Source organism: Falco naumanni, chromosome Z (assembly GCF_017639655.2).
Source record: "Falco naumanni isolate bFalNau1 chromosome Z, bFalNau1.pat, whole genome shotgun sequence".
In the NCBI taxonomy this organism is placed as follows: Eukaryota; Metazoa; Chordata; class Aves; order Falconiformes; family Falconidae; genus Falco; species Falco naumanni.
Window position 1 is genome coordinate 38,246,893 of NC_054080.1, and position 22,859 is coordinate 38,269,751.

Consider the following 22,859-nt stretch of genomic DNA (forward strand, 5'->3'; position numbering starts at 1 on the left):
CACTCAGAGTGTGGGACTTTTTCAGCTAACTCAGTGGATTACAGTAACATGGATGGGACAAAAAGAGCATCTGGAGCCAGGAATGAAGAATATTGCTTAGAGGACAGCACCAAAAAATGTGGATGTGCTAAATCACCCAGGCAGAAGATACCAGAGAAAGAAAAAGTACTCCAATCTTCTCTCCTGCATCTCAGGCAGTGGCAGCGAGGGAATCAGTGGACACAGGCCAGGTGTCTGAGCTCTCACCTCGGAGGGGGATGGAGGATAGGGGCCAGCATCAGGCTCCCTCCCCTCTGCCACCCTACGGGTAGCTGCTGCAGGCAGGGATTTGGCAACCTGTCCAGACAGGTCCTGCAAAGAGGGGTAGTTTTTCTGTTTCTCTCTGGGCTCTTGTTTGTTTTTAAACATCAGCAGTGTTTCCCAGTGATTATACTCATGTTTGCACTCATTAGCAGCAGCTAATACAGTATCTTTGCCATGATACTGGCGGATTCATAAATCATCGGTAGGGCAGAAGCTTCCTTAGCCGCAGGGTGTTTGGTTTGTGCAATTCGGTTTAGGAAATCTCCCCGGATTTTCCCGGGCTTTGTATTGTATACATTTAGTTTTATTGATGGTTAGGCTCAGCACTTCAAACCCCTCTTCGCCTTTGATATGTTTTCGTGGCTCTTGCTCCATGGGACTCAAAGGCCAGCTGGGAAACAAAAGGAACCTCTGAGATCAAAAAGTTTTCAGCTAACATATCAACTAATGTGTGCCTCAGCCCTGCTATACTTTCTTTCAGAAAAAAAACTATTTCTGAATATTTTTAAGGAGAATTAAGTGGTTAAGGATGTGACCTTTATCTGCTTCTCCCCCACACGTGTTGATGGCCTTATTTTATATATAATGGCTTCTCCACCAGAACACGTTTACTAGGTGTGATTAACTTTAGGCTCTGGACATCACCACGACTTGCTGACATCTTCTTAAGCATGACCATCGTAGGCTATACTTGTGGGCCCACATCTGATTATCTGTTAGGTCGTATTTTACATTTTCATTTTAGTTAAAACATTTAATTGGCATTGAGTCGATACGTTTTCCGTTGCGACGCTCCCCCACGCCCCCTCCCCAGTGTGACATTGATGCAGCTGGGAAGGATGCTTGGCTGATTCTTCCCGAAGGAGAACAGAGTCCGCGCTTCCGCCAAGGCTGTGTCGGAGCATCCTGTCTGGCTACACGACAAAGGCAGGCAGCGGGCTAATGTGTAAAATAAATCACAGGCGGGCGCGGCTCACATATAGAAACGGCTTCTTCCCCCCGCTGCCGCCCCCCGCATCTCCCCTGCCCGCCCGCCGCATCCCCGCGGGGCCGGGGGCTCCGGGGGGGTGCGGGGGGGGGGGGGGGGGTGCGGGGTGCGGGTAAGACGGCGGCAGGGAAAAGAGGGGAGCTCTCCCCGAGTGCAGGCAAGGCGATGTCCCCTCCTCCACTGCAGCGCGCTCTGGGAGGTCGGGCTGTACCTGAAAATCTGGGTAAATCGGTGCTTAATTCCAAAGGAAAGTATTTGGTGTAGAATATGCACAACCATTAACCTAAAGTGCCAGGGCAAACTGCCTTTTTACATGCAAGCAGGCAGGTAACGCACAGCTCCAGGTGCCTCCCAGTGCCCTCCTGAAGTGGGGGAGGATGCCAGTGTCATCAGCCTTTCCTCTCCTATTCCTTTTTATAGCTGAAAGTTAAGCTCTGATGCTTGCACAAACCATAGACGCAGAAGATTTTTTGTCATCGGATCCCCCATGGCACTGTTGTCTAGCCTAAAAACTTCATTAAAATTCGGACCTTGAGTTGTACCCGATTGCTCCAGCAGCAGTCAGCAGGAGGTCAAACAGGAGCCGGGTGGGTGGTAATCCCTGTCACTACCAGGTAACACATCTGTGTCTCCAGGCTGCCTTCTTGGAAAGCGGCCAAGACCACAAGCACTGAAATTCAGAAAATGGCAAATGTAGCAAAGGATATTTTGAAGGGAAATAAAGCAGAAGCGCCAGCATTCCAACAACGCAGAAGCTCCCAAAAGCAATTCTGAAGAGCTCTCTGGGCAATCCACAGGCTGGATGTGCCACAAATCCCCTTTGTCCCTGCAGCTTTATCTCTTGCAGAAATTAAGTTCTCAGAGAAAAAAAAGAAAGCCTTCCTACCCTTCTCCACAGACCACACAAACCTCTGCATGGCAGCCAGACCAACAACAGCACAACGTAGTGCATGTGTCTTGGAGATGTTTCTTTCTCACTTTGGTTAAAAAGGACACGTGTTTCACGAATGAAAGGGCACCTCACCAGGCTGACAGAGCATCTCTGTGAAAATTCAAAGCTTCTACCTTGAACCGTTGCTCCAAAAAGAAAATCCCCAAACCCAAAATGTTACACTTTTTAAATGGTAGGAAAAGCTACTTTTTGCAACATCCTTTCTTCATGAAAATGGCAAAGCCAAGAGCAGTATTTTCTGCATGCTGCAGTGCCTCCTTCTTTCACAGTCTAAGCTTCATGTAAAAACCATTTTCCTCCTCTGTAACCGACACTAGATTTATGAGGTACAAGACAAATCAAAAATACAATTATTTATTAATGAATAATCATATTAATTCATAAGGAACAGAGTTATGGACCTTCTCTGCAAGGGTTAAAGCACTTTTTGGCTGTTTACCACTTTCTAGCAATTTGTGTAGTTAACCCAGTGGGGACAGAGCAGTCAGGCTGAGAGTTGCTTTGCATTTGCAGTGCACGTTTAGGATGGAAGCCTGACATTGTATAAAGTAAATTAAGATGGAGTAATGCAAAATGCTTATTTTAAGTGAGAACTTTATTCCTTCTGAGCAAAAAAAGATCAAGAGTGTTTATAAATAAACTAGAAGAGCAAATATTTTAGACTCCACCGTAACAGGCTAGCAATAAACAGAGAATTCTGTAATGTTAATTCTGGTTCAAGCAGTAATGGTACACATATGCATGCTGAGGACAATTAAATTATACTGAAATACTTTCTGTGAGAACAAGTAATTCTTAACGTTTTATGGTGCTGCATAAATAGTAAGTAATATAATAATGTAACTGCTTTCTACAAAACTTGATCACACATAATTTCCACCATTTTATCATCGTGCTGGTTCACATCAATAAGTTCCCAAAGGACCAGCATGATTATCAGCAGACATTGATTTCTGAACTCAGTCTGCATCTTCCTACTATAACATTTCACTTGAGAAATGAATACATTTCTGAAAATTGGCAGTAGGGTGACGGACCAGTTTCCTGGGAAGGGAACACTATAAGGCATTTGCTGCTGTCAGAGTCAATTCCATTTACAAGGCTGTAGTGCATGGGAAACTTTTCTGCATTACTAATGAATAACAACTTCTGAAAGATGGGAAATGAGTTTGATAAGAAGCCACCCAAGCCCTTGCAGAGCAGGATAAAGGCACCCAGGAATGCATAAACAGGACAGCTCAGTCGGCAGGGTGAAGCAGAAGGGCTGTCGGAGGAACAGTCTCACAGGAGCCGTCTTTGACTTTCCAGCAAGCTCCTCAGGGGGCATCTTTCCTGAGCCCTGAGTGCCACAGCGTCAGCAGGGCACTTATTTCACACCCATCTTCACCTTCTGGCCTTCGCTGCGTGGCCCTGCTTGCATCCCTACAGCAGCAGTAGGTCTGGCAAGAGCCAAGAAGGTACTGAAAGCTTCAGACCTCCCTAATTAACTCCTTAGTCATCACAGCCCTTGATCTTTCTAGTATGGCCTGTCTTCCTTGTACTAATCCATTAAATCAAGGGAAGTGCTGACAAAAGTATAATTACTTGGGCTGTTGTTTCATGATATGGAGTGTTTGTGGCAATAGTGCCTGAAGGTGTTCCTGTTCCTCTCGCCTGCCCACCACTTGCTCCTTCTTCAGAAGACCACTCCAGCAGCCTTTCTCTAAGCTGCCTGAGAAAACGCCTCAGCTTTAAAAAACCCTAAAGCCTGCACAAAACCCCCAGAAACCATACCTAGGAGACAGCGGGGTGCATGGGAGACACATGGGAATGAATAGCCGAATAGCCAGTTTCAGGGGAGAGACCCAGGAGCAGAGTTGCCTCAAGTTTGGATCATCACCAAACACTCCGTAGCCTTACATACACGAATGTTTAGGGAGGTTTCTCATCTGGAAGAATACAAAATCTGTATTTTGTGTGCCAGGAGATAGCCAGCATGGCTAGCAATAAAAAAGCCACCAAATGTGACAATATTTCTATTGGGGAACACAAGTTTGCTGTCTGGGTTCAGCTAGTGACCAAGTGCCTATGATAGCTTCCTGACTGAAGAGTTACCAGTGCTCCATTTTTTTTTATTCTGCACTCTCAAGTCTGACTGGTATTTTTTTCTGTGAGGTTAGAGCCAAACTTACTGTTCTTTCTCTATAATACCATTCAAGCATTGGCTATTGGCTTTGTGACGTATACGTTGCTTAATGAAAAAGGAAAACAAGGGGTTTTATTTCTACAAAGACTAGCAGGAGGCAATAGCTGGTATTACGAAGCTTCAAGAACAGTTGCTTTCTGGAAAATTATTCTCCAAATGGACACTGAGGGCACTGACCACACTGAACTGAACTGTGACCTCTAATTTCATTACTTCGGGCTAAGCTGCCTAAGCTTATTGCTGCCTTCAGCAACAGAGCCCACTGGCTTGCAGCACTGCAGTTCTGCAATGGAGGGATATGAAATGCTGTGAGGGTTGTTACAAGTTTCTCAAGTGCTGTGAAAAAGTGGCCAATTGGTTATTAGCTGATCACCCCGCAGATTAAACAGATTACATGCTACCGAGATCCTGAAAATATGCCGGTTAGCACTTAGGGCAGCACTGCTATTAGACTAGCTCTTGCAGAATTACCATGCATATGAGAAATCTTGTTTGATTCCCACATGTGTTTGGTTTTCAGACTTACAGGCTCCATGGCAGGGAGGGGGAAAACCAACAATCAAACAATCATTTCTTTGAGCTCTGTGCTGCATTATTTTACTGTATGCAGTCCTTTTTTGTTTATGAAGCTATATACATCAGTACAGCATTTCTTGTCCTCTCTGGTGCTTTGAAAGTAAGAGAGTAAGATCAACAGCAATCTTGCACGGTGGGTATGTATATCTGTCTGTACACATTTATATGTGACTTTCATGTCTGTGAATTGTGCTGGACAGACAATCATGAAAACTTGACAGCCTTTCTTTCAAAGCAGTACTGTGAGAAGCAATTACATGCACTTTGAATACCAGCTGGACAAGCTTCCCACACCACAAAACACAGTATTTCATTTTGAACGAGGATGAGAGTTGCATCCTGCCATCTTTACTCTGTCTTCAAATAAGATTACCTGTACTGTGCTCCAGGAAAAAAAAAACATGCTGCTTAATGTTTGCACTAGCTGCAGGAAGCCCCAGTGAAATCTGTTGACCTCTATGATACAAAGGGTGAGACTGAATGATCAATCATCCTTAATCCCTAAAATCTATGAACAGAAAAGAGGGAAGTGAGCAGCCCACTGTGATATGAGCTGTTCTGTTATCTATAGCACAAACCCTAATACACAAGGCTCTGTGCTTCCTAAACTGCCTCATAAAATCCTTCATTTGTAATGGCTGTCAGTACTGGGTGTAACTAAACCAGCATGGAGAGTGGTTTAACAACATGTATAAACAAGACCAAGCAATGCAAATCACAGTTCCTGCAGCTCCTTTTGAGCTGTTCTTAGAACAGGGAGGAGTAATATACAATAAGGGGTGAAAAATCATGTTGGTTTTCCCCTTCTCTAGCTTTTACTTCTCATTAATCAATTCATACTGTGAATTAGTTCTGGTTGGTGGATACATTTAGGTGTTTAGTGTGTCTGAGAGCATGTCCTACCTCCATTCAGATAATGAAACAAGCACAGGAAACATGCCAATTGACTGTGTATCCATATTACATTCAGTCGTTTGAGAAATCTGGCCCCATAAAGGTAAAATGGATGTCTGAGGACAGGAGGAAGGTGGAAGTGTTGAGGCCCAAACATTGCACAAATGCTGTTGGAGGACAGGAGATGTAGATAGGCTGTTTTGGCTCTCTGTACATTGGTGACAGCAATGTATTTAGTTTTTTTAAGTCAACAAATATACCTGAGCTCAATCAGATTCAAATTATCATTAACTAGCACTCCAAAACTACATTAAAGTCTTCATGTGCTACTTTCTGTAAGTCCATCACCAGGGCTGACCGCAGAACACTGGAAAAGCTACTTGCGTGATTTCTTAATCTGACTTCCTTGGTCCAAAACTTTGAAAGGAGTGTTAATTATGTGTACAAAAACCCTATTCTGATTTCTCGGGATCTTTATACATGTTTTTAAATTGCTATTTGTCTTCTTCCCTAAGTAGATTTCTAGCTAGCCTCTAGACGACCAATCCCTGCTGAAGTCCCTGCTGTGGTCCCTGCTGCACCTGTTTGTCTCAAAGCATCTGGAAACCGGCTAAGAATTAACAGTAAAGTCCAAAAAATGACAGAGGAGGAACTGGCAAAATGCAGGAAAACAGTATGAGACTTTTCAATAATGGCATTGCCTTGTGTCATTTACTTCTGTGTGAAACCTCAGTGAAGAAAGCTGTCCTTGCAGGGATTTTTGCAAATCTTGCTGAGAAGGGAGGGGTCACACAGGAGGAACAGGTTGTCCTTCACATCTGTAATTTTTGCCAGAGATGAAGCAATGTGCCCTGAGACTTTGTTCCTCGATATCAGGTCAGGATTTTGCTCAGCTTGCACTGGTGTAGAGCTGAGCTGGCAGCACACCGCTGATGCCCTGGGATGTGGTGCCCTGACACCCTGGGAGAAGGGGAGAGGGGTGATGACACTGAGGGGCAGGGTGGTCTGCCTTGTACCTGCATGGCAGGGGCAGGCTGTCTTGCAACACCCCTGATCAAATTCATTTGATGCTCAGAGTGCTGGGAGCAGATGAGAACATCTGCAGAAATTGGTGGCCAGGCTAATGTGTGAAGACAATGAAAAGGAAGGTCCTTCCTTTCCGAGAGATCAGCAAATGCCGTTACAAGACCCAGAAATGGGCGCTGTATAATGTTGCTATTTGCCTTTTCCATTTCACTGGAAACAAAATAATGGGGCAGACTCAACAAGGGCAGAAGAAAATACAATTATGCCCCCCCAACTAGGACATGCTATTAATAGGCTTAAAATCCCTTGGAACATTGGTTATCCTATTTTTTTAATGTGTTATATAATAATCAGATCACGTGAAACTTTAACAGTACACGGTACAAGTGCGTATTATGCCCCCAGTCCATTGCATTGAGGTTGGAGATAATGTGGCTTCTCATCTTGGTCTATCATATCACTAGGACTCTTTTCCTGAGCTCTCACCACTGGTAATTTTCTGCACAAATAGGCAATCCAAGCCTACTTTTTGGATCTGTATTTGGTCTTTGGAAGATCTACCACTTCACGATCGCTATTCTTGAAAAAAATATCAGGCAACGTAACATGTCTGGATTTGAGCTTGGCTTATTTTTTCCTTTGCTTCACTCAGAGAATTGTGAGTGGCGCTTTTGATGCTCTTTGCTTTTTCATCATTTCATGCTGTCTAATAATTTCATACTAGTAGACTTCCTTGGCAGTTATGCATAAAATGATTTCCAAGTGACTAACTTGCAGACAAACAAATGAGTTTGGGCTCTGGACCAGGTAAGGGAGTGCCAGCCCCGGAGCCCAGCGCTGCACACATCTTGCTTCAAAACAATGAGATTTCATGCGGAGAGAAGGCAGGAGGATCCGTATGAAGTGTGACAGTGACTGGAAGGGACTGATATGATACTGATCCCTAAAACCCATTCAGGTTGTCTTTGATTGAGCTATTTGTTCAGCTGCAAGGTCAAAGGAAAAGTGGGCATGGAAAGCAATAAATACTATTTTCTTATCCTTTGTTGTAGAGTCATGTACTTTTTTCCAATAAAGGAGCGTACACAATATACATGGACTGAACACACAATGCAAGCAGACTACCAGTGACTCTAAAAAGTATTGCTTTAAAATGCCTGCCCCTGGGCATATCATGCAACAAATCCTGAAGGTGGAAACTCCAGGCCTGCCCTAACAGTGAAGACAGATGTTATAAGTAGAAAAAACAGGCCTTGAAAGCAACCTCAAAACCCTAGGAAGTATGGGAGTGAGTTTTCTTTATTGCTCTTAATTACAGAACATTCCTTATCTTTTTATCTCAGTGCAAAAATGTATTTTAAATGTGAGAAACATACAACAGGCCCAGCTGAGTCATTATGTTTCGCTAACGTTTTTTCTGATCCTTTTTCCTCTGCCTTTCTTTTTTCTTTTTCTTGGCTATTTCCTAGTAAAGATGCTTGCTTTCTACTAGACTTTCCTTTCTCTACCGACTTTCATTCCTAAAGCCAAAACAAACAACAGTGATTACCAGTTGATAATGTCCTTCATGATTCCTTTGTTGACATTTTCCTTAGCCTTTTTCTTATCTCTGTTATCCTAAAATAATTAGAAATGTAAAGCATTAATCAAATAAAAAGAAAGAGTAAATATTATGTCACCCTACCTCCTGGGTTAGTCCTGAGGTAGCTATAGCTAAGGGCACCTGATGGAATTCAAGAGTCAGGGTGCCTCAGCAATGAGGTTTAAGGCAGCGGTTCCGCTTTTGCCCAGCAAAGGAGCCCAAAGGTGCAGTGCAGCTCTCCCATGCTCGTTCCCACCTCTTCCTTTATGCCTGCAACAGCGCTACAGTAATGGGACTGGTCCATCTGGAAACTAAACTACCTCTTCATCCGAGGAGGTTTTCAACCAGACCAGCTCCTTGTTCTGAGCGGCTGTAAAGTCTCCCAGATATTAGTGCCAGCGTGCGAGACGAGTTGGGGGAAACAGCTGCAGAGGGAAAAAGAGAACCAGCTGTTTGGGTAACACACCACTTTAGTGTCATACAAAAGGGACAGAGAATGTTAAACAAAAATCATAGCTAATAGATTTTACCTAACGGTTTTGCCACCTTCAACACAAGTATATTATTTGCCAGGGCCCAGCTGATGGATAGCAACGTGCTAAGTGACCATACCCTGCATCTCCTAATGTCATTTGCCACACAGTTGCGTCACACTGTCATGAAATCATGAGATTTAAATATGAATGGTGAACGGACTTTTATTATTTGCTGTCTATCACATTGCATTACCTAGAAACCTGCAAAGAATTTTGGACACCTCCTTTCTTGCCCTAGAACAGTATCCTTGATTTTAAAGCATTACCAATTCAAAAGAAAAAAATCAATAAATAAATTTTTGCCAGACAAATGGTTAATCAAATTGCTTCATCTGTAATTAGGATTTTTTTTTGAGTGTTAATTAACAAAAAAAAAAAAAAAAAAGCAGCTTTGAAATAAGAAGTCCTTCAGGATAAAAACTTTTGGCTAATGTCTGGATAATTTTAAGCACAAAGTAAGTATTCAATCACAATAACTGAAACTGTGTTCTTGTTTTGATGTTAACCAATGGAGAATTTCCAAGATGATGTAAAAAAAATCCCAACTTGCTCTACAATAAAACTTTTGCTTCCAAGACTTTTTTTTTTTTCTTTCTTTGTGTGCTCTGGCAGTTCTGCAGCAACATGAATAAAGAAATTCTAAGAGGGGGTGATGTTTCAGACAGCTAAAAAATGTCTTTTCCAGATAGCAAGACTGCTCATCACACACAAAATACAGTAACTGTAAGTCTTTGCATCTGTCTTTCCAGGGGTACAGAGAGATACCAATGTGAATTTTGATATTGTGTACTTCTAGTCACTTAGGTTCTTATGCAAGGTGTAGAAAAGCTATAACAGGCTCCCTATTTCTGCACGCTTAAAGTGCTCCTTTCTGTCTTTGTAAACCTCTTGTCAAAGACTACCCTTGGTCCCTTCAACCATATCTCTTATTTACCTTTTTGTTATTCTCTGGAACACAGCGCTGTGTTCCCAAGGGAGTTTTGTTAGTTGCAAATTGCTCATATCAGCTTAGAAAATCCCTTACCTTCCTGTACTGTGTGTCCTTTTATTTGATTTATAATAGTGAGGCAATTGGATCCTTTGCTTTTGTTCTCCATATGAAATAACAGAAACCTAATAGAAGCAACTGATGGGAAGGAAAACCTTACTGTAGGGTGGGAAAGAAATGTCCCTGTAACATCATACTGGGGAATCATGACCTGATTTAGTTTCAGCAGAGGGGTGGTTATTAGGGCAACGTAGTTCAAACAGCAAGTTACATCAGGTTTTCGCATTCTTTTGGAGTGAGAAGGACAACGGATGCCAGCACAGAAAAAAAACCTCACTGAAAAAAAAGAAGAGGGCACACAAGGAGAAAACAGGAGTCTGCTTTCACCTTTTATTCATGGTATATTTCCACGGCTGAGTTCCTATTTTGTGGGTTAGTTGTTGTCTGAGTGTTGATAGGAATTAATGGGCTTGTGCATTAGTAGAGGCAGATGACCAGCACAAGAACAGCAGCAACTATGAGATATATTTTTTACATTTAATATTCTTTTCTTATCAAGGTCCAAACTTGGAGTCTACAGATTTTAGCTGGATAATTCAGCTGAAGTTACAGGCATTGGCCTGAGTCAAAGAATCTCCCCAGTCTTGTGATCCTCTTCGAGTAAACTGGCATGTGTGGAAAGAAACTGAATCCTGAATGATAAAAAGGCAAACTCCTCACTCACTACATAAAGCAGACAGGTCTGTGGCTATTAACTTTTACAATCAAGTTTGTCACCACACAAATCCTTTATAATTCCATTTCTTAATTTGTATTGGTGAAGTGTGATACAAAGTTATTAGTCTATAAAATCAATTGTGGAAAATATGAAAAGGTCATTAAGATACTGTAATAGTGCAGGCAATAAAAATGTAGGGTTCATATAGGAAGACTGCAAGCTCAGTATAAAGTTTATAAATGTTTCAATCCATTACTGACAAACCCTACATTTGTTTTTCCTGACTTAACAACAAAACACCTTTGTTACCTCTCTGGCTTCATATTCCATGACTGGTACGGTTACCCCACATCGATATTTGATATTGACTTGTGTGCAAAACATATAATCAGAAATAATTTCTGTGATTGGTGATGACTCCATTTAAAAATTTTCATTAACTTTGATCTTTTTGAAATGTAATTGCATTTTCAAAAGCGATGAAAAACAATATACTGAGTTTTAGTTTATTCATTATTCTTCATGTACTACATTATTAATGTTGCTTCATTGACCTTGTCCCTTGAGGCAGGCACTGCTGACACCTTTTTTATTATGTTTCTCATTAATAAACATGGTGTGCCTCCTCTACTAGCCCCTGAACTTCTTCCACTACATAGAGTAGATAAAGTGTCTTTTATCATTCATTTATCATTCATTAATTGACTGTTGATCCTACATCCTTCCATGCCAGCTTCCTATGAAAAGACAAATTGAGTAGGTTTTGTACCCATGCATGTAAATTAGCATGTTAAGTAAGAATTTTAGGCTCCAAGTTTGGACACCAGTAAGTGAAAAACTATTAGCATAGAATATTTCTTCGAGTTTTGCTATTTTGTCTAGGAGCAAAGCATGTCAGTAATGTAATTTGCTAGTGAGTTCTCATTGTAAAATATGAATGCTTACACAGAGGGGATGCTATCCTTCCCTAAGTTCACCTTGTCCCTCATCCTTTCAGCAAATTTTTTAACAGGCTTTGCAGTGAGGTTTAATAGAGACTGGACTGCAGATTAGCTCTTTTGTCCACTGGTTAGACACAAAGTTACAGTGTAGCTCCACTAAATCTGTTATTCCAGATTAGAAAATGAAAAAAAAAAAAAAAAAAGAAAAGAAGAGAAAAGGAAAATATTTTCTGTGGCCTTTATGGGGTTCTTGGCCACTGGGGCTGTCAAAGGAGGAGAATGGACCTTCCTCTCCCATGTCATCCAGCCGTGCACTTCCTCTGCCCTACATCATCTAAATGCAGATGTCCGCGCAGCACCTACTTAGCTCCCTCTCCTTCTATCCTAGACATACAAACAGATGTATGATAAATACAGGGACAATTTTAAAGTCTTGGAGTATATCCTCTACATAACTGCTGTGTTTACCTATAATGATGTAGGAAGTGTTCAGACAAAAAAAAAAAAAACAACGAACAACCCACAGGATTAGGATAACGCCCCTTTGCTATTATAATTTTGTTCCACTGCCTCTGTAATTGCAAAAGTGAAGGCAATGCGATTTCTCTGCCTGATGGGAGATACACAGAAGTAAAAGGTCAAGGTTTTATCTGTCTGTGGTTCTGCCACTGACTTACTGTGTAAACTTGTACAAATCACATTAAGATATTGTGTATCATGTTCCTAGCTAGGATAGAGTTAATGGTTATTTTCCCACTCTGCAAATAATTTTAGGTCTGTGTCAATTTTAGTAGTTTAATAATGTTAATTAACATGAATTTACTGGACAGTGCTTTTAAATGCCTTTTGCCTTCTTATTTTTCTGTATTAAGGTTTCCAAAACTGGTTTTATTGTCATGACTGTAAAGTTACCTTTAAAATCCGTATTTTTACCATGCTGTTTTCCCCAAGTCACTAGCTGAAAAGGTTTGGTTTTTTTCATGAATGCATGTTGTTTGCCTGTAGCACTGATTGATATCAATGACAAATGAACTGAAAAGTCATGGCATCATAGCAATATAGTAATAAAAAAGTATGGCTTGAAACTTTGACTTTGTTTAGAATTGCTCATGTACTCACATTCACTCAAATCAACTACTCATTCTTTGATCCTCTCATCCATTCATTCTCTCACATACTCTGCTACCGACCTATTCATTCCATTATATATTGGCCTGCAAACCTCCGGGCACGTTCACTTACTAAATACCTACCACCTGTTCACTCACTCACTCACTCTTGAACTGACTGATCTGCCCTCAGCCTCAGACCTGTCCAGCTTTGGTCCTCCTCTCATTCCCTACTCTCCTCTGGTATCTTCTGCCCTGCAGCTTATTTCTTCCCGAGTTTAATTAAGGACTAAAGGTTTAAAAGCACTATCAGCTGTTATACCTTTCTTTAGGTTTCTCTTGCTTAATTGCTTTTTTTTTTTTTAAATTCTTTTTTTCCTGGTATAGATTTGGTACAGCTTGCCTAGACTTAAAATGCTCATGTGTGTATTCATCCCTCAACATGATGTCTAAACCAGGTATGACTGAGGCAGTCTTTACACATTATTACTTTGTAGCAAGTCAAAGATTATACTTTATTATGCTTATAATGGAGGTTTTTAAAAGCATATTTCATGTATATCTTTGGACTACCCATTATGGAGTTACTATGGACATGTATTAATAGTTGTTCATTATATGATCTCATTGCCTCAGCATGTAGTATTTGAAAGATAATAATCATTATTAGCAAAACAAATTCAGATATAATTACTGCAAGGACCGTGTCTTTTGCCCTACATCACTAGTTCACTAATGTTACAGAACTTTGGAAAACCTGCCAGATTTGTATCCACCATGCCTCGGAGGCCATTTCTTTTTAAATCCTGTGAAAGACACTACTTATAATGGGAACCGATAGGCATTTTCAGTGGTACAATTTACGCTGCTAGCTGTATGTTCCCAACACTGTTATTATTAGGACATTTGCTTTTTCTCAAAAAATCCCTGTTGGTAACATATTTTACTTGAAAGAAGATCCTGAATGTGACTGAGAATCTTGTATTTGACAAGGTCCAAATATCAGTTCCTTGTTTTACCTCTGACCTTTCAGTCTGCAATACTCCACAGGTTTTACTGAGGACAGAGACTGAAAACTACGCTGTAGAAACAAATAATAAGGTCACAAAATCTAACCCAGATAGAATCAGTAGAAGTAATGGCAATTTTGTCTTGGTGCTAGGTTTTGCTCTGGTTCCTTTGTGCCACTCTGGGTTTTTGGAAGCCTGTGCAGACCACGGCCTTCCTGGTGAAACCTGACAAAAACCCTGTGATTTTCCTACTTCTATGCTGAGAACTGCCCTAGCCTAGAATTCTTAAAATAAAAAGGAGATTTTAAAAGTGCCTTTGTTTCTTCCCTGGGAATATAATTTCACAGCTGTATGCCTCAGGAGATGCTTAAAGTCTTGTCTGCGCTAGAAAGGTTTTGCTGGTCTATTAATACCAGTTGCCACTCTCAGAGGAGATGCAGCTTATCCTTCTGCTGGTATAAATGACAGTAATTCTCCAAATAAAATACAATAAGGATTTTTTTATATGCTACTGTATTTGCACTAGGGATTCTCTGGCATGGGTTCAGTGCTTGATCCTTTTTCACGCTCCTGGTAGACCCATGTAAATTATCTAAGTGGTTCTCGCCCTTCCCAGCAGACCCTGGGTCCTCAGCTCCTCATGCCCCTGCTGCTGTTGCCTCCCCGAGCTGGCTGTGACTCAGTGTCTCATCCCTAATGTTTCGGTGATATGTGGCCCTATTTCACGTTACTGGTATGATGGACACTAGTGGCCCAAGTTAAATCACCATTTGGAAAATGTAACGAGGGGACAGGGACTTCCCGGTGTTTTGCACCCGGCAAGGAACTGTTTGTTCACTGGCGCGGCTAATACCTTCCTTAAAACTCTACAGCTTCAATACCCTGAAATATCAAGGTGGCCAGGTCTCGCCTTGCATGTAAACTGTCTTCATCTGATATCATCGTGACTTGTAGGCCTTCAAGGGGCTCTATTTCCTCAGCATATTTTTGACAGTATTTCTCAGTTATAGCTAATGAGTTACGGATACTAGAAATTGGCTGTCATGTTATTGTAGCAACACATACATATTGTTTAACACTGGAATTAGGTCAGCCAGTGAAGCAAATGCCAGCATATGATAAACTGAGTTATTTTGTTCAGTCTTGCTTAAATGATTCCAGTTAACTGAGCTACAGCAATCCAATGACATCGGATGTCACCTGTTCCACAGCAATATAAAAGCCCCAGTCACCCATGTGTTGGTTCATGTCATTCACCAGAACAGTCGCAGCAGGCGTGCACGGACAGGACGGTAATCGATAACTCATCAGTGACTCTGCAGAAGCATCCCGGGTGAGATCCCAGCAGTCACTGACCCATTTCCTCTTTTACGCCAGTGCTCCTCTCCTTCTCCCCAGCGGCTCCCTACGGGGCCCGCACTCGCCGGTGCCGCCGGTGCAGCCCCCCGCCGCGGCGCGGGAGGCGGTGCCGGGTCAGGGCTGCCCCGCGGGCCCACCCGCCCGGGCCGCGCCGTGTGACAGGTGGCACCGGGTGCGAGGGGGCGCGGCGGCAGCGGCACGGCCCGGCTGAACCGCGGGGGCATCGCAGCTGCTCTGGGTAGAGGCGCCTCGATACCTGTGCGGGCCACGCAGCCCTGGATGGCCGCGGGGGGCTGTTGCCTGTGCCGTGAGCGGGGGCGTCATCGAGCGGGCGCCATCAAACTGTTGCTCTCTGGCCCCTCCGGCCGGGGCCTGCAGAGATGCTGCCGTTAACGGGGGATGCGCCGGCGTAGGGGGGAGGGAAACGAAACAACGCCCCCCCAAACCCGGCCTGTATTGAAAAAAGGGCGGAGCCGCCCCCCGGCCGAGCCCCGCCGGTGCGGAGGCAGCCGCCCCGGGCCCCCCCGCGGCGAGCGAGGGCCGGGTCCGCCCCCCAGCACCGCGGCCCTGCGCGCCCGCCCCCCGCCGCCATACTGCGGGGCAACCCAAACTAGTTACACACCGGCACCAACTCCTCCTCCCGCCGCCGCCCTGCCCCCGCCGCCGCGGGGAGGAGGGGGCTGCACCGCGCAGCCGGCAGCGGGGAAGGCGCCGAGGCAGGCGGGGCCGGGCAGCGCAGCGCCGGCGGACCCCCGCAGGTAGGAGCGCCCGGCGTGGCGGGCTGCGCCGCCCGGGGCCGGGGGAGGAGACGGGGGGCGGCGGCGGCGGCGGCGCGGGGAGGAGGCGGCTTCGGCGGCAGAGCGGTGGCCGCCGAGGCGAGCGTCTGGCCGTGCCCGCCGCGCCTCCTCCCGCCGAGGTGGGTGCGGGGGCTGCCGGGGCGGCGGGCGGGCTCCCCGGCGGGTGGGCGGCGGGGCTGGGGGCTGCGCCGCGGGGGGCGGTGCCGGCGCACACCTGCGAAGCGGGGCATCCTGCCCGGTGGGGCCGAGCCCGGGGGCGGGCTCGGGGAGGGGGCGCGGCGGGACCCGGCGCGGGCACGGGCAGCCCTCGGCGGCGGCGCGGCCGGAGCGGGGCGGAGGAGGAGCCTCTCGCGGCGAATGGGCGAGGGCTGCCGGGTTTATAAACGTGCGTGTCCCCCGCCGCCGCTGAGCCCCCTGACTCCGGCGGCAGCGCCGCCCGCCCGACCCCAGCCGTGGCTGTCCCAGGTGCGTCCCCGGCGCGGCGGGTCCCAGCGGTCGGCGGGGCTAGCGGGGGCGGGGGGCGTCTCCTGGGGGCGGCGAGCGCGGCGGGCAGGCGTTCTCGCCCCGCCGGCGGGCGGCCCGGTCGCTGGCGGGCGCCAGGCCAGGTTACCGCTAACGTGTGCGGTCGGGAGCCGCCGTCCCGGGCTCGACGCGTAGCGGGACGCCGTGGCGGGTGCTCGGTGCTGGGAGACCGGCAGCGTGTGTTCGAAGAGCTGCATTGTGTTTTAGTTGTCAGGAGAGTTTAAATCGGGTCTGCACAGAGGTGCCGAGTGTGCGAGGGACGGGCACAGTGACCTGGGAGTTTCCTGTCTGTCCCTGTTCGCCCCCGGCTGATAACGAGGGGATGCCGTTACTGCTCCGTGGGGATGCGGGCTGTTCGGCGGCGTTCTCTGCGTGTGCGAAATCACGCAGCATCGGTGTTGGAGGGAGGAGGAGTGAGTGGATGAATGCAGCGATTGTAACTTTATTGTTGCAGCTCGTTTCTATTATGTGACTGCCATTAGCAGGGAGGGGAACAGGAGCTTGTTCTTGTCGTGCTGTGGGAGGGAATCTGATGGATGGATCTGCAGGTTGAAGGGCTTTTTCATGCCTGCTCTTGGGTTTCATGCTGAAACGTTTTCCTGCCTTCTTTCTAGCTCCTGGCAGTGTGATCACGTACCTCTTGCAAGGAGATACTTCAGCTGAGAAATGTGAAACATCACCTTTAAGTCTGTGACACCTAGGCATTTCTAGTAGGCTCTGGAAATCAATATAGTAGCACAGGCTTTTTAATTAATAAGAAAAGAAAATTCGAGCAGGAATTGGTGTAAGCTGTTGACTTCTTTATGGCCATCGGGCTCAGAAATAGCTACTGACCTCATGCTCCCTTTTGGATACCTATACAGAGGTTTTGTTTGAGAACTGTTTAATGACTTCTTTTATTAGAAAGTGTGCGAGCTTAGGCAGTGACACAAGTGCACCTAAAGGAAACTGTGCTGGCTGTGGGGATGGTGTATGCAGGGGCTGTGCAGGAGTGGGGTATTATTTACAGACTCCTTTAGAAAAGGGCAGTGTAAGAGAATTGAGTAGCTGGGGGTGGGGTGGGAGCAAAACACATGTGTATTCAGTCTTCTCTGCTGTGCAGAGAAGCTGTGGGTACAGTGTGCTGTCTGGGATGGGCACTTAAAATTCCTTCAGGTGGCAGAGGTAAGATGTAGGCAGCTCTTCACTGAAAGCAAATGAGTGGCAAGGGAATAGGTTTCTATGTCTATGTTCGTCAAGGAAAAAAACCAGAAAGCTTTGTAAATGTGGAGCTGGATTGACAGATGAAGTCTGTCTCTACTGGGATTTCTTGGTTTAGGGAAGAAATAATTCACACACACCGCCACCCCCTCGAAGCAATTACTCTTTGTACTTTGTGATGGTCGGGGGTTGCAACAGTCTGCTGACAAAAGCAGCTTGCATTCATACCTACCAAAACAGGTCTATAGCTGTTGTCTTCACCCACCCCCTACCCCCCCCCGCCCCACCTCTTCCTTTAAGAAACAAAACCTGTGGTAGCTGGTGAGGAGGACAGCAGCTTCTCCCACAGTGAGTGAAGCACTTGATGTGAGTGGATTTATTTAAAAACTGTAAGACTCTTTCATAGATTTGTATGGATACTATCAGTACATTTGTGCCTGGAGACTTTGGTTTAATGTGCTGTGTTACCCTCCCTCTGCTGCTGTTATAATTTGGTACCCTCTCCTTCCCCAGTATAAATAGCTATTACATTAAACGCTTGATAACCTTTTGTTAACCTGCTCGCATGGGTACAGCTGTGCCCTGCCAAAAGTGTGAGGCTTTATACACGACTTAGAGGTCCTGCAAGAAGGAGAGATGGTCTGGATGCCCTGCTGCTGCCCTTGTGGGTCTGTCTCCCACAAGAGTGACCCGCCTTGTGCAACTTCTTACTGGGGAGGAGCTGGAGACCTCTCAAGAGGATCTTTGAACTGCCCATGGCCACTTGGCTGGAGTTGGAGTCTGCACTGTGCTTGCTCTGCTGCGTGCTCTCCCCCAGCCATCTTAGGAGGTGCATGTTGAATGAACACTTTGATGTTAAAATGCGTCGCTTTAGATGTTTTCATGCAGTGAAATGAGTGGGGGTCTCTTTCAGTCATACCAAAATTTATTCTTGATCTGGGCTGCTAGTGTTAGATCTAATATTTGCATATCCAGCTAGTTTGCAAAAGGCATTGGATAAGTTGGTAGATGGTTGTGCCTCATTGATTCTAAGGATGGCTTTCCACAGCGGGACTCCTATTTAAATCGGTGGCAATAACTGTGTTAAATATGCTCCAAGATTTTATGTTATCTCTGAACTCCTCAGATCTGGCTTTTTTTAATTTTATTTTTATTTTCTCCAGGAAAAATGGAATCTCAAGCCACAATTGTTGCAATAGGACTTTTGCAGATAAGAAAATAAAGTATTTCCCACAAATGTTCAGGGATGTGACTGTTTATCCCGTTTTTCTGCTGTGCAATAGTAACTTGAAATGAGTAGTGACAGAGAAGGAAAGGTGTAGTTGCCAAGGCTGACTAACATTTCTTGTAAGCCTTCGGTGCTTCCAGGTATTGGATCTGGTAAATATTTATGTTCTATGATTTAAATGAGTTGCAAAGTAGTTTCTGAAGGTATGTGACCATGAATGGACACTGATCTACTATGCTTCCCACTAAACTGAGGTTTAATTACTTGTAGACGTGACTGAGGGTTTTTCACAGTGTTTTACTTTACAAAGAATGCACAGAATGGTAATATATTCCAGGTGGCATGTGACAATAAGGATGGAGATTTAAAGGTGACAACAAAAAGAAGCAGAGCAGGTCATGGACTTTCCCTGAGTTGTCCTTTAAAGGTTCCTTTTTTATACCTGTATATAAAATACCGCAGTGGAAATTTTAAAATGAGCATTCAGATTTTCATTATTGCGGTAATACTAAACAGTTTTGAGGTGCTCTTTGTTTTGTCTAATACTCAGCTGCTGTATGCCATGTTTAGTTAGCTGAAGAAAGCGTGCCCAGTTGTGAGGTTGTATAATAAAGGAGCTGGGGCAGTGCTTTTGGCTGTTTTATTTGTTTTTGTTTCCCTGAAGCTTTCCCCCTCCTCCCATCTAACTGGTCATTTCTCTGATAAAGCAGTATTTTATAAGGCTGCCTTCATCTGGCTTTGCATGGTTCTGTGCTTGAGTGTCTTGGTAGGTAGGTGGAAGTCTATGGAAAAGAAAGAGGAAGGTCCCGCTTATTTTACTGGGGTTTGAGTTTTGGGAAGGTGAAGTGGCTGCAGAGTTGCTTTTCAGTAACCAGTTGGCAACTGGTTGTGTGCCAAGAGGAGCCTGTGAATGCCAAAAGAATGCTGCTGCAGCTGCTGTTCAGAGTTAATTTACCTGTGCATTGATGTAGCCATACAGGCTGAGTGGAAGCTGTTTTAATTGTTTTCCTTCTGATATGAGCGTTTTGGCTTTGTTTCTTGGATGAGTTAATGAAAGGAAAGAAATTACTTTTCCTATTCCCACAACTATTCCATTTACAAAGCACCTAGTATTTCAGGCTAATGTGTGCCATCATCTTGGATGGGGATGTAATAGGTCTTGCTGTCCAGAACTGGATTAACAAGGTCTTGCATTTTATTGCATTCTGTCCAAAAAAGCTTTTATGTTTTCTCTTTTATCTACCTGTAAAGTTTCAGGAATGCAAAGAGCTGCTCAGCTTTCCAGAGGTGCCGCTGCTGCCTGCCTTTGCTGCAAGGGAGGCTAATGCCTGTTAACAAGGGTGTTGTGTTCCACTTCAACTAACTGGGGTGTCCAGGAGCTGCTCTGTCTCCTCCTGCTCACACTAAGCTGTGCTGCAGGAAGCTTCTGGGTATGTGAGCACGTTTCTGAAAATGGCATGAGTAAATAAGGAAACACTTGTGTTGGTAGTGTTGATGTTTTTTTTTTTTGTTATGATGGAGTGAAGAAGAAAAAAAAGGCTCTTTTGAATGAGGAGGCATGCATGTTTGTAATACTGTGAGTCTGAGATTTTTTGACTAGTGTTTTAAAGCACCAAACAGCAGCCTTTACTCAAGAATATGTTCTTACGCTGCTGGAGGGGGAAACAAAACAGATGGAAAATCGATAGAAGCTTGGAGTATAGATGTGAGCAGATAAGGAACTTTTCTAAGGACAATAAAGTTAATTGAAGCCCCTGTATCAAGTTTAGAACAAGTTTGATGGTAATGTAGAAATAATACCCATTTTCCCATCTTTCTTTCCTTTTCCATCTCTTTCTTTTTCTCTCTGTTCATGTACAGCAGGGAACTCATAATCCAGCAGGCATTTTCTGCATTAATCCTCTTAAAAAAATTAGTATTAGCCTATATATGAGGCAGGCCAAAGAGGATTGAACACTGTGCTGCAAAATTAGTACCTGTTGGCCTCATTGCAAGGACAGGCAGGTTCCTTCTTTCTGAAGAGTGGTTTTGGTGCTGTGCTATGGCATGGGCTTGAGAGGAAAACAAGCGGTCATGCGTTGTGAAGAGCTTGATTTGTGTGTGTGTCCGTGCAGGGTTGTGCATGCTGAGCAGATGTGTAGGTGGTAGGGCACTGATATGGAAGTGACTAGGAGATGTATGGAATTAGCAGGCTGGGAAATCCTGATGTCCTTAGTGCATCTGATTACTCAGCTGAGCTGGGAGACAGAAGAGGATATGCAAAGCAGGGGAAAGTTTATGGAGGCAGGCATTTCTGCTGGGAAAGCAGGCAGGAGAGTAGAAACTTCTGCAAACTTTGTTAGTCCTTTGCCACTATGCAACAGAGAGACCAGTCTGGAAGCAGAAGCAGGTCTGATGGGACTGCAGCAAGGTCAGACAGAGTGGGCAGGCTGGTGTCCCCGTGTTTGAATATGGCCTGCTAGGTCCAGACAGCTTTGCATGCATTGCAAATGGCAGGGCGGGGAGGGGAGGGGGAAGAAGGTGGGGGGGGAAAAATGCATGAAACGTGATTATAGCTCTTGCTTTGTTCAAGAGTAGTTTTCAAGGGCAGGCTTTAACTGTGTTTCTGCTGTTCTTCGTCCTCCCAATATAAAGCAGGAATTCTTCTTGCCCCAAATGATTGGGTTTTATATGCATGTGCTCAGTTGTGCTTGTTTTTTGTTGGTTTTTTTAATAAACAAATGATGCTCTATGAACTTTGTCATTGTATAGACAAAGAGATGCAGAGAAAAGTGGATGGTTTTTTTTTTTTTGAAGAGTGTCTTTGTTCTCATTTTCTCTGAAAGATAATGTATTATCATGGTTTGTTACTGGAAAAACAGTGCAGGGTGTAGGGAAGAAACTTAGAGAGGTGAAAGTTCTTGGATTTATGTTTGAGGTCTCTCTGTGTAAACTTGATATGTTCTGGGGAGACCGGAAAGATACATACTTCTTTTTTTTAAACAAAACGTGCCATGAATTTGTCTTAAATCAGGTCGTTGAGGTTGTGCTTGGCTTTGCTTAGGTTTGTTACTCGCAAGTTTGAAATACCTCAGAAGGAGCTAGCTGTCTCTTGCATTGTTGAGCATAATACAGGCTGGTCAAAGTTGGTGTGAGGACACACTAGATTTGGTAATTTATCTTTGTAAAATGCATTATTGTACCTTCCTGATTTGTAAGTGTCCTTTGTGACAGTAGGAAAGAATAAACCCTCTGTGCTTTGTGTTTGGGACTGTCACATGCAGGTGAGTAACACTGGTTTGTTGGCCAGAGTTACGGTAACTTGTAAGAAGGTATATTGCTATGCTATTTCACAGTTAACCTTCTCTGTGCTTTTACCTCATCCAGCAGTGTTTGCATTTATTCAGAAGACTTTTATTAAATCACATTTAAGAAATAAAATCCCAGGTATTAATTCAAACAGAACACGTGCATCTTCAGTGAAACCAGATGAGATTCCTGTCACTCACCTGAGGATGTAAGGAAGACAGTGTTTGTGGAAAGAGGCTATACTGTTCATTGGACCAACTGATATAATTGGGAAGGTCATGGCAATATAGACAGGCTTTTGGACAATCGCTCTTTTCCCAACCTAATCTAATAAAATACTTATCATCCTTTTCTGTATGCCCCATGTTGGATATTCTTGGTAGGTTCTGTAGTTCTTGCCAGACATTGGAGTGTGGGCCATGAGATACTTCTGTGTGCAAATCTGTACTTAATTTGAGTATGGTAAGAACTGTTTGCAAAGCATTTAGAAACGGAGGAGTATTCTGCACACAGAAGCTAATAACCAGGGCCCTGACCTTGTTAGCAGGTTTGTGTGGGTGGAGCACAGCTGAGACGGAGGATATGCCTGCTGAGGTTTACCCATAGGACAGGGGCTTTACACAAGCATACTGTCCTGACCTCTCTCTTAAAAAAAAA

General features: G+C 44.5%; 1 protein-coding gene across 6 annotated transcripts in view; it reads left to right on the forward strand.

Moving 5' to 3' along the window:
* The first annotated feature begins 15,772 nt into the window (after positions 1-15,772).
* The window catches only part of SEMA4D (semaphorin 4D), a 99,593-nt gene continuing 92,506 nt past the window's right edge, over positions 15,773-22,859 (forward strand). For 3 of the 6 annotated variants that reach the window (XM_040580742.1, XM_040580744.1, XM_040580738.1), the window contains exon 1: positions 15,773-15,925. The gene's annotated coding sequence lies outside the window, so the exon portion shown is untranslated. Of the gene's footprint in view, positions 15,926-15,996; positions 16,084-16,327; positions 16,430-20,946; positions 21,325-22,859 lie in introns of those variants that run through there. The other 3 variants (XM_040580741.1, XM_040580739.1, XM_040580740.1) reach the window with 3 other exon arrangements.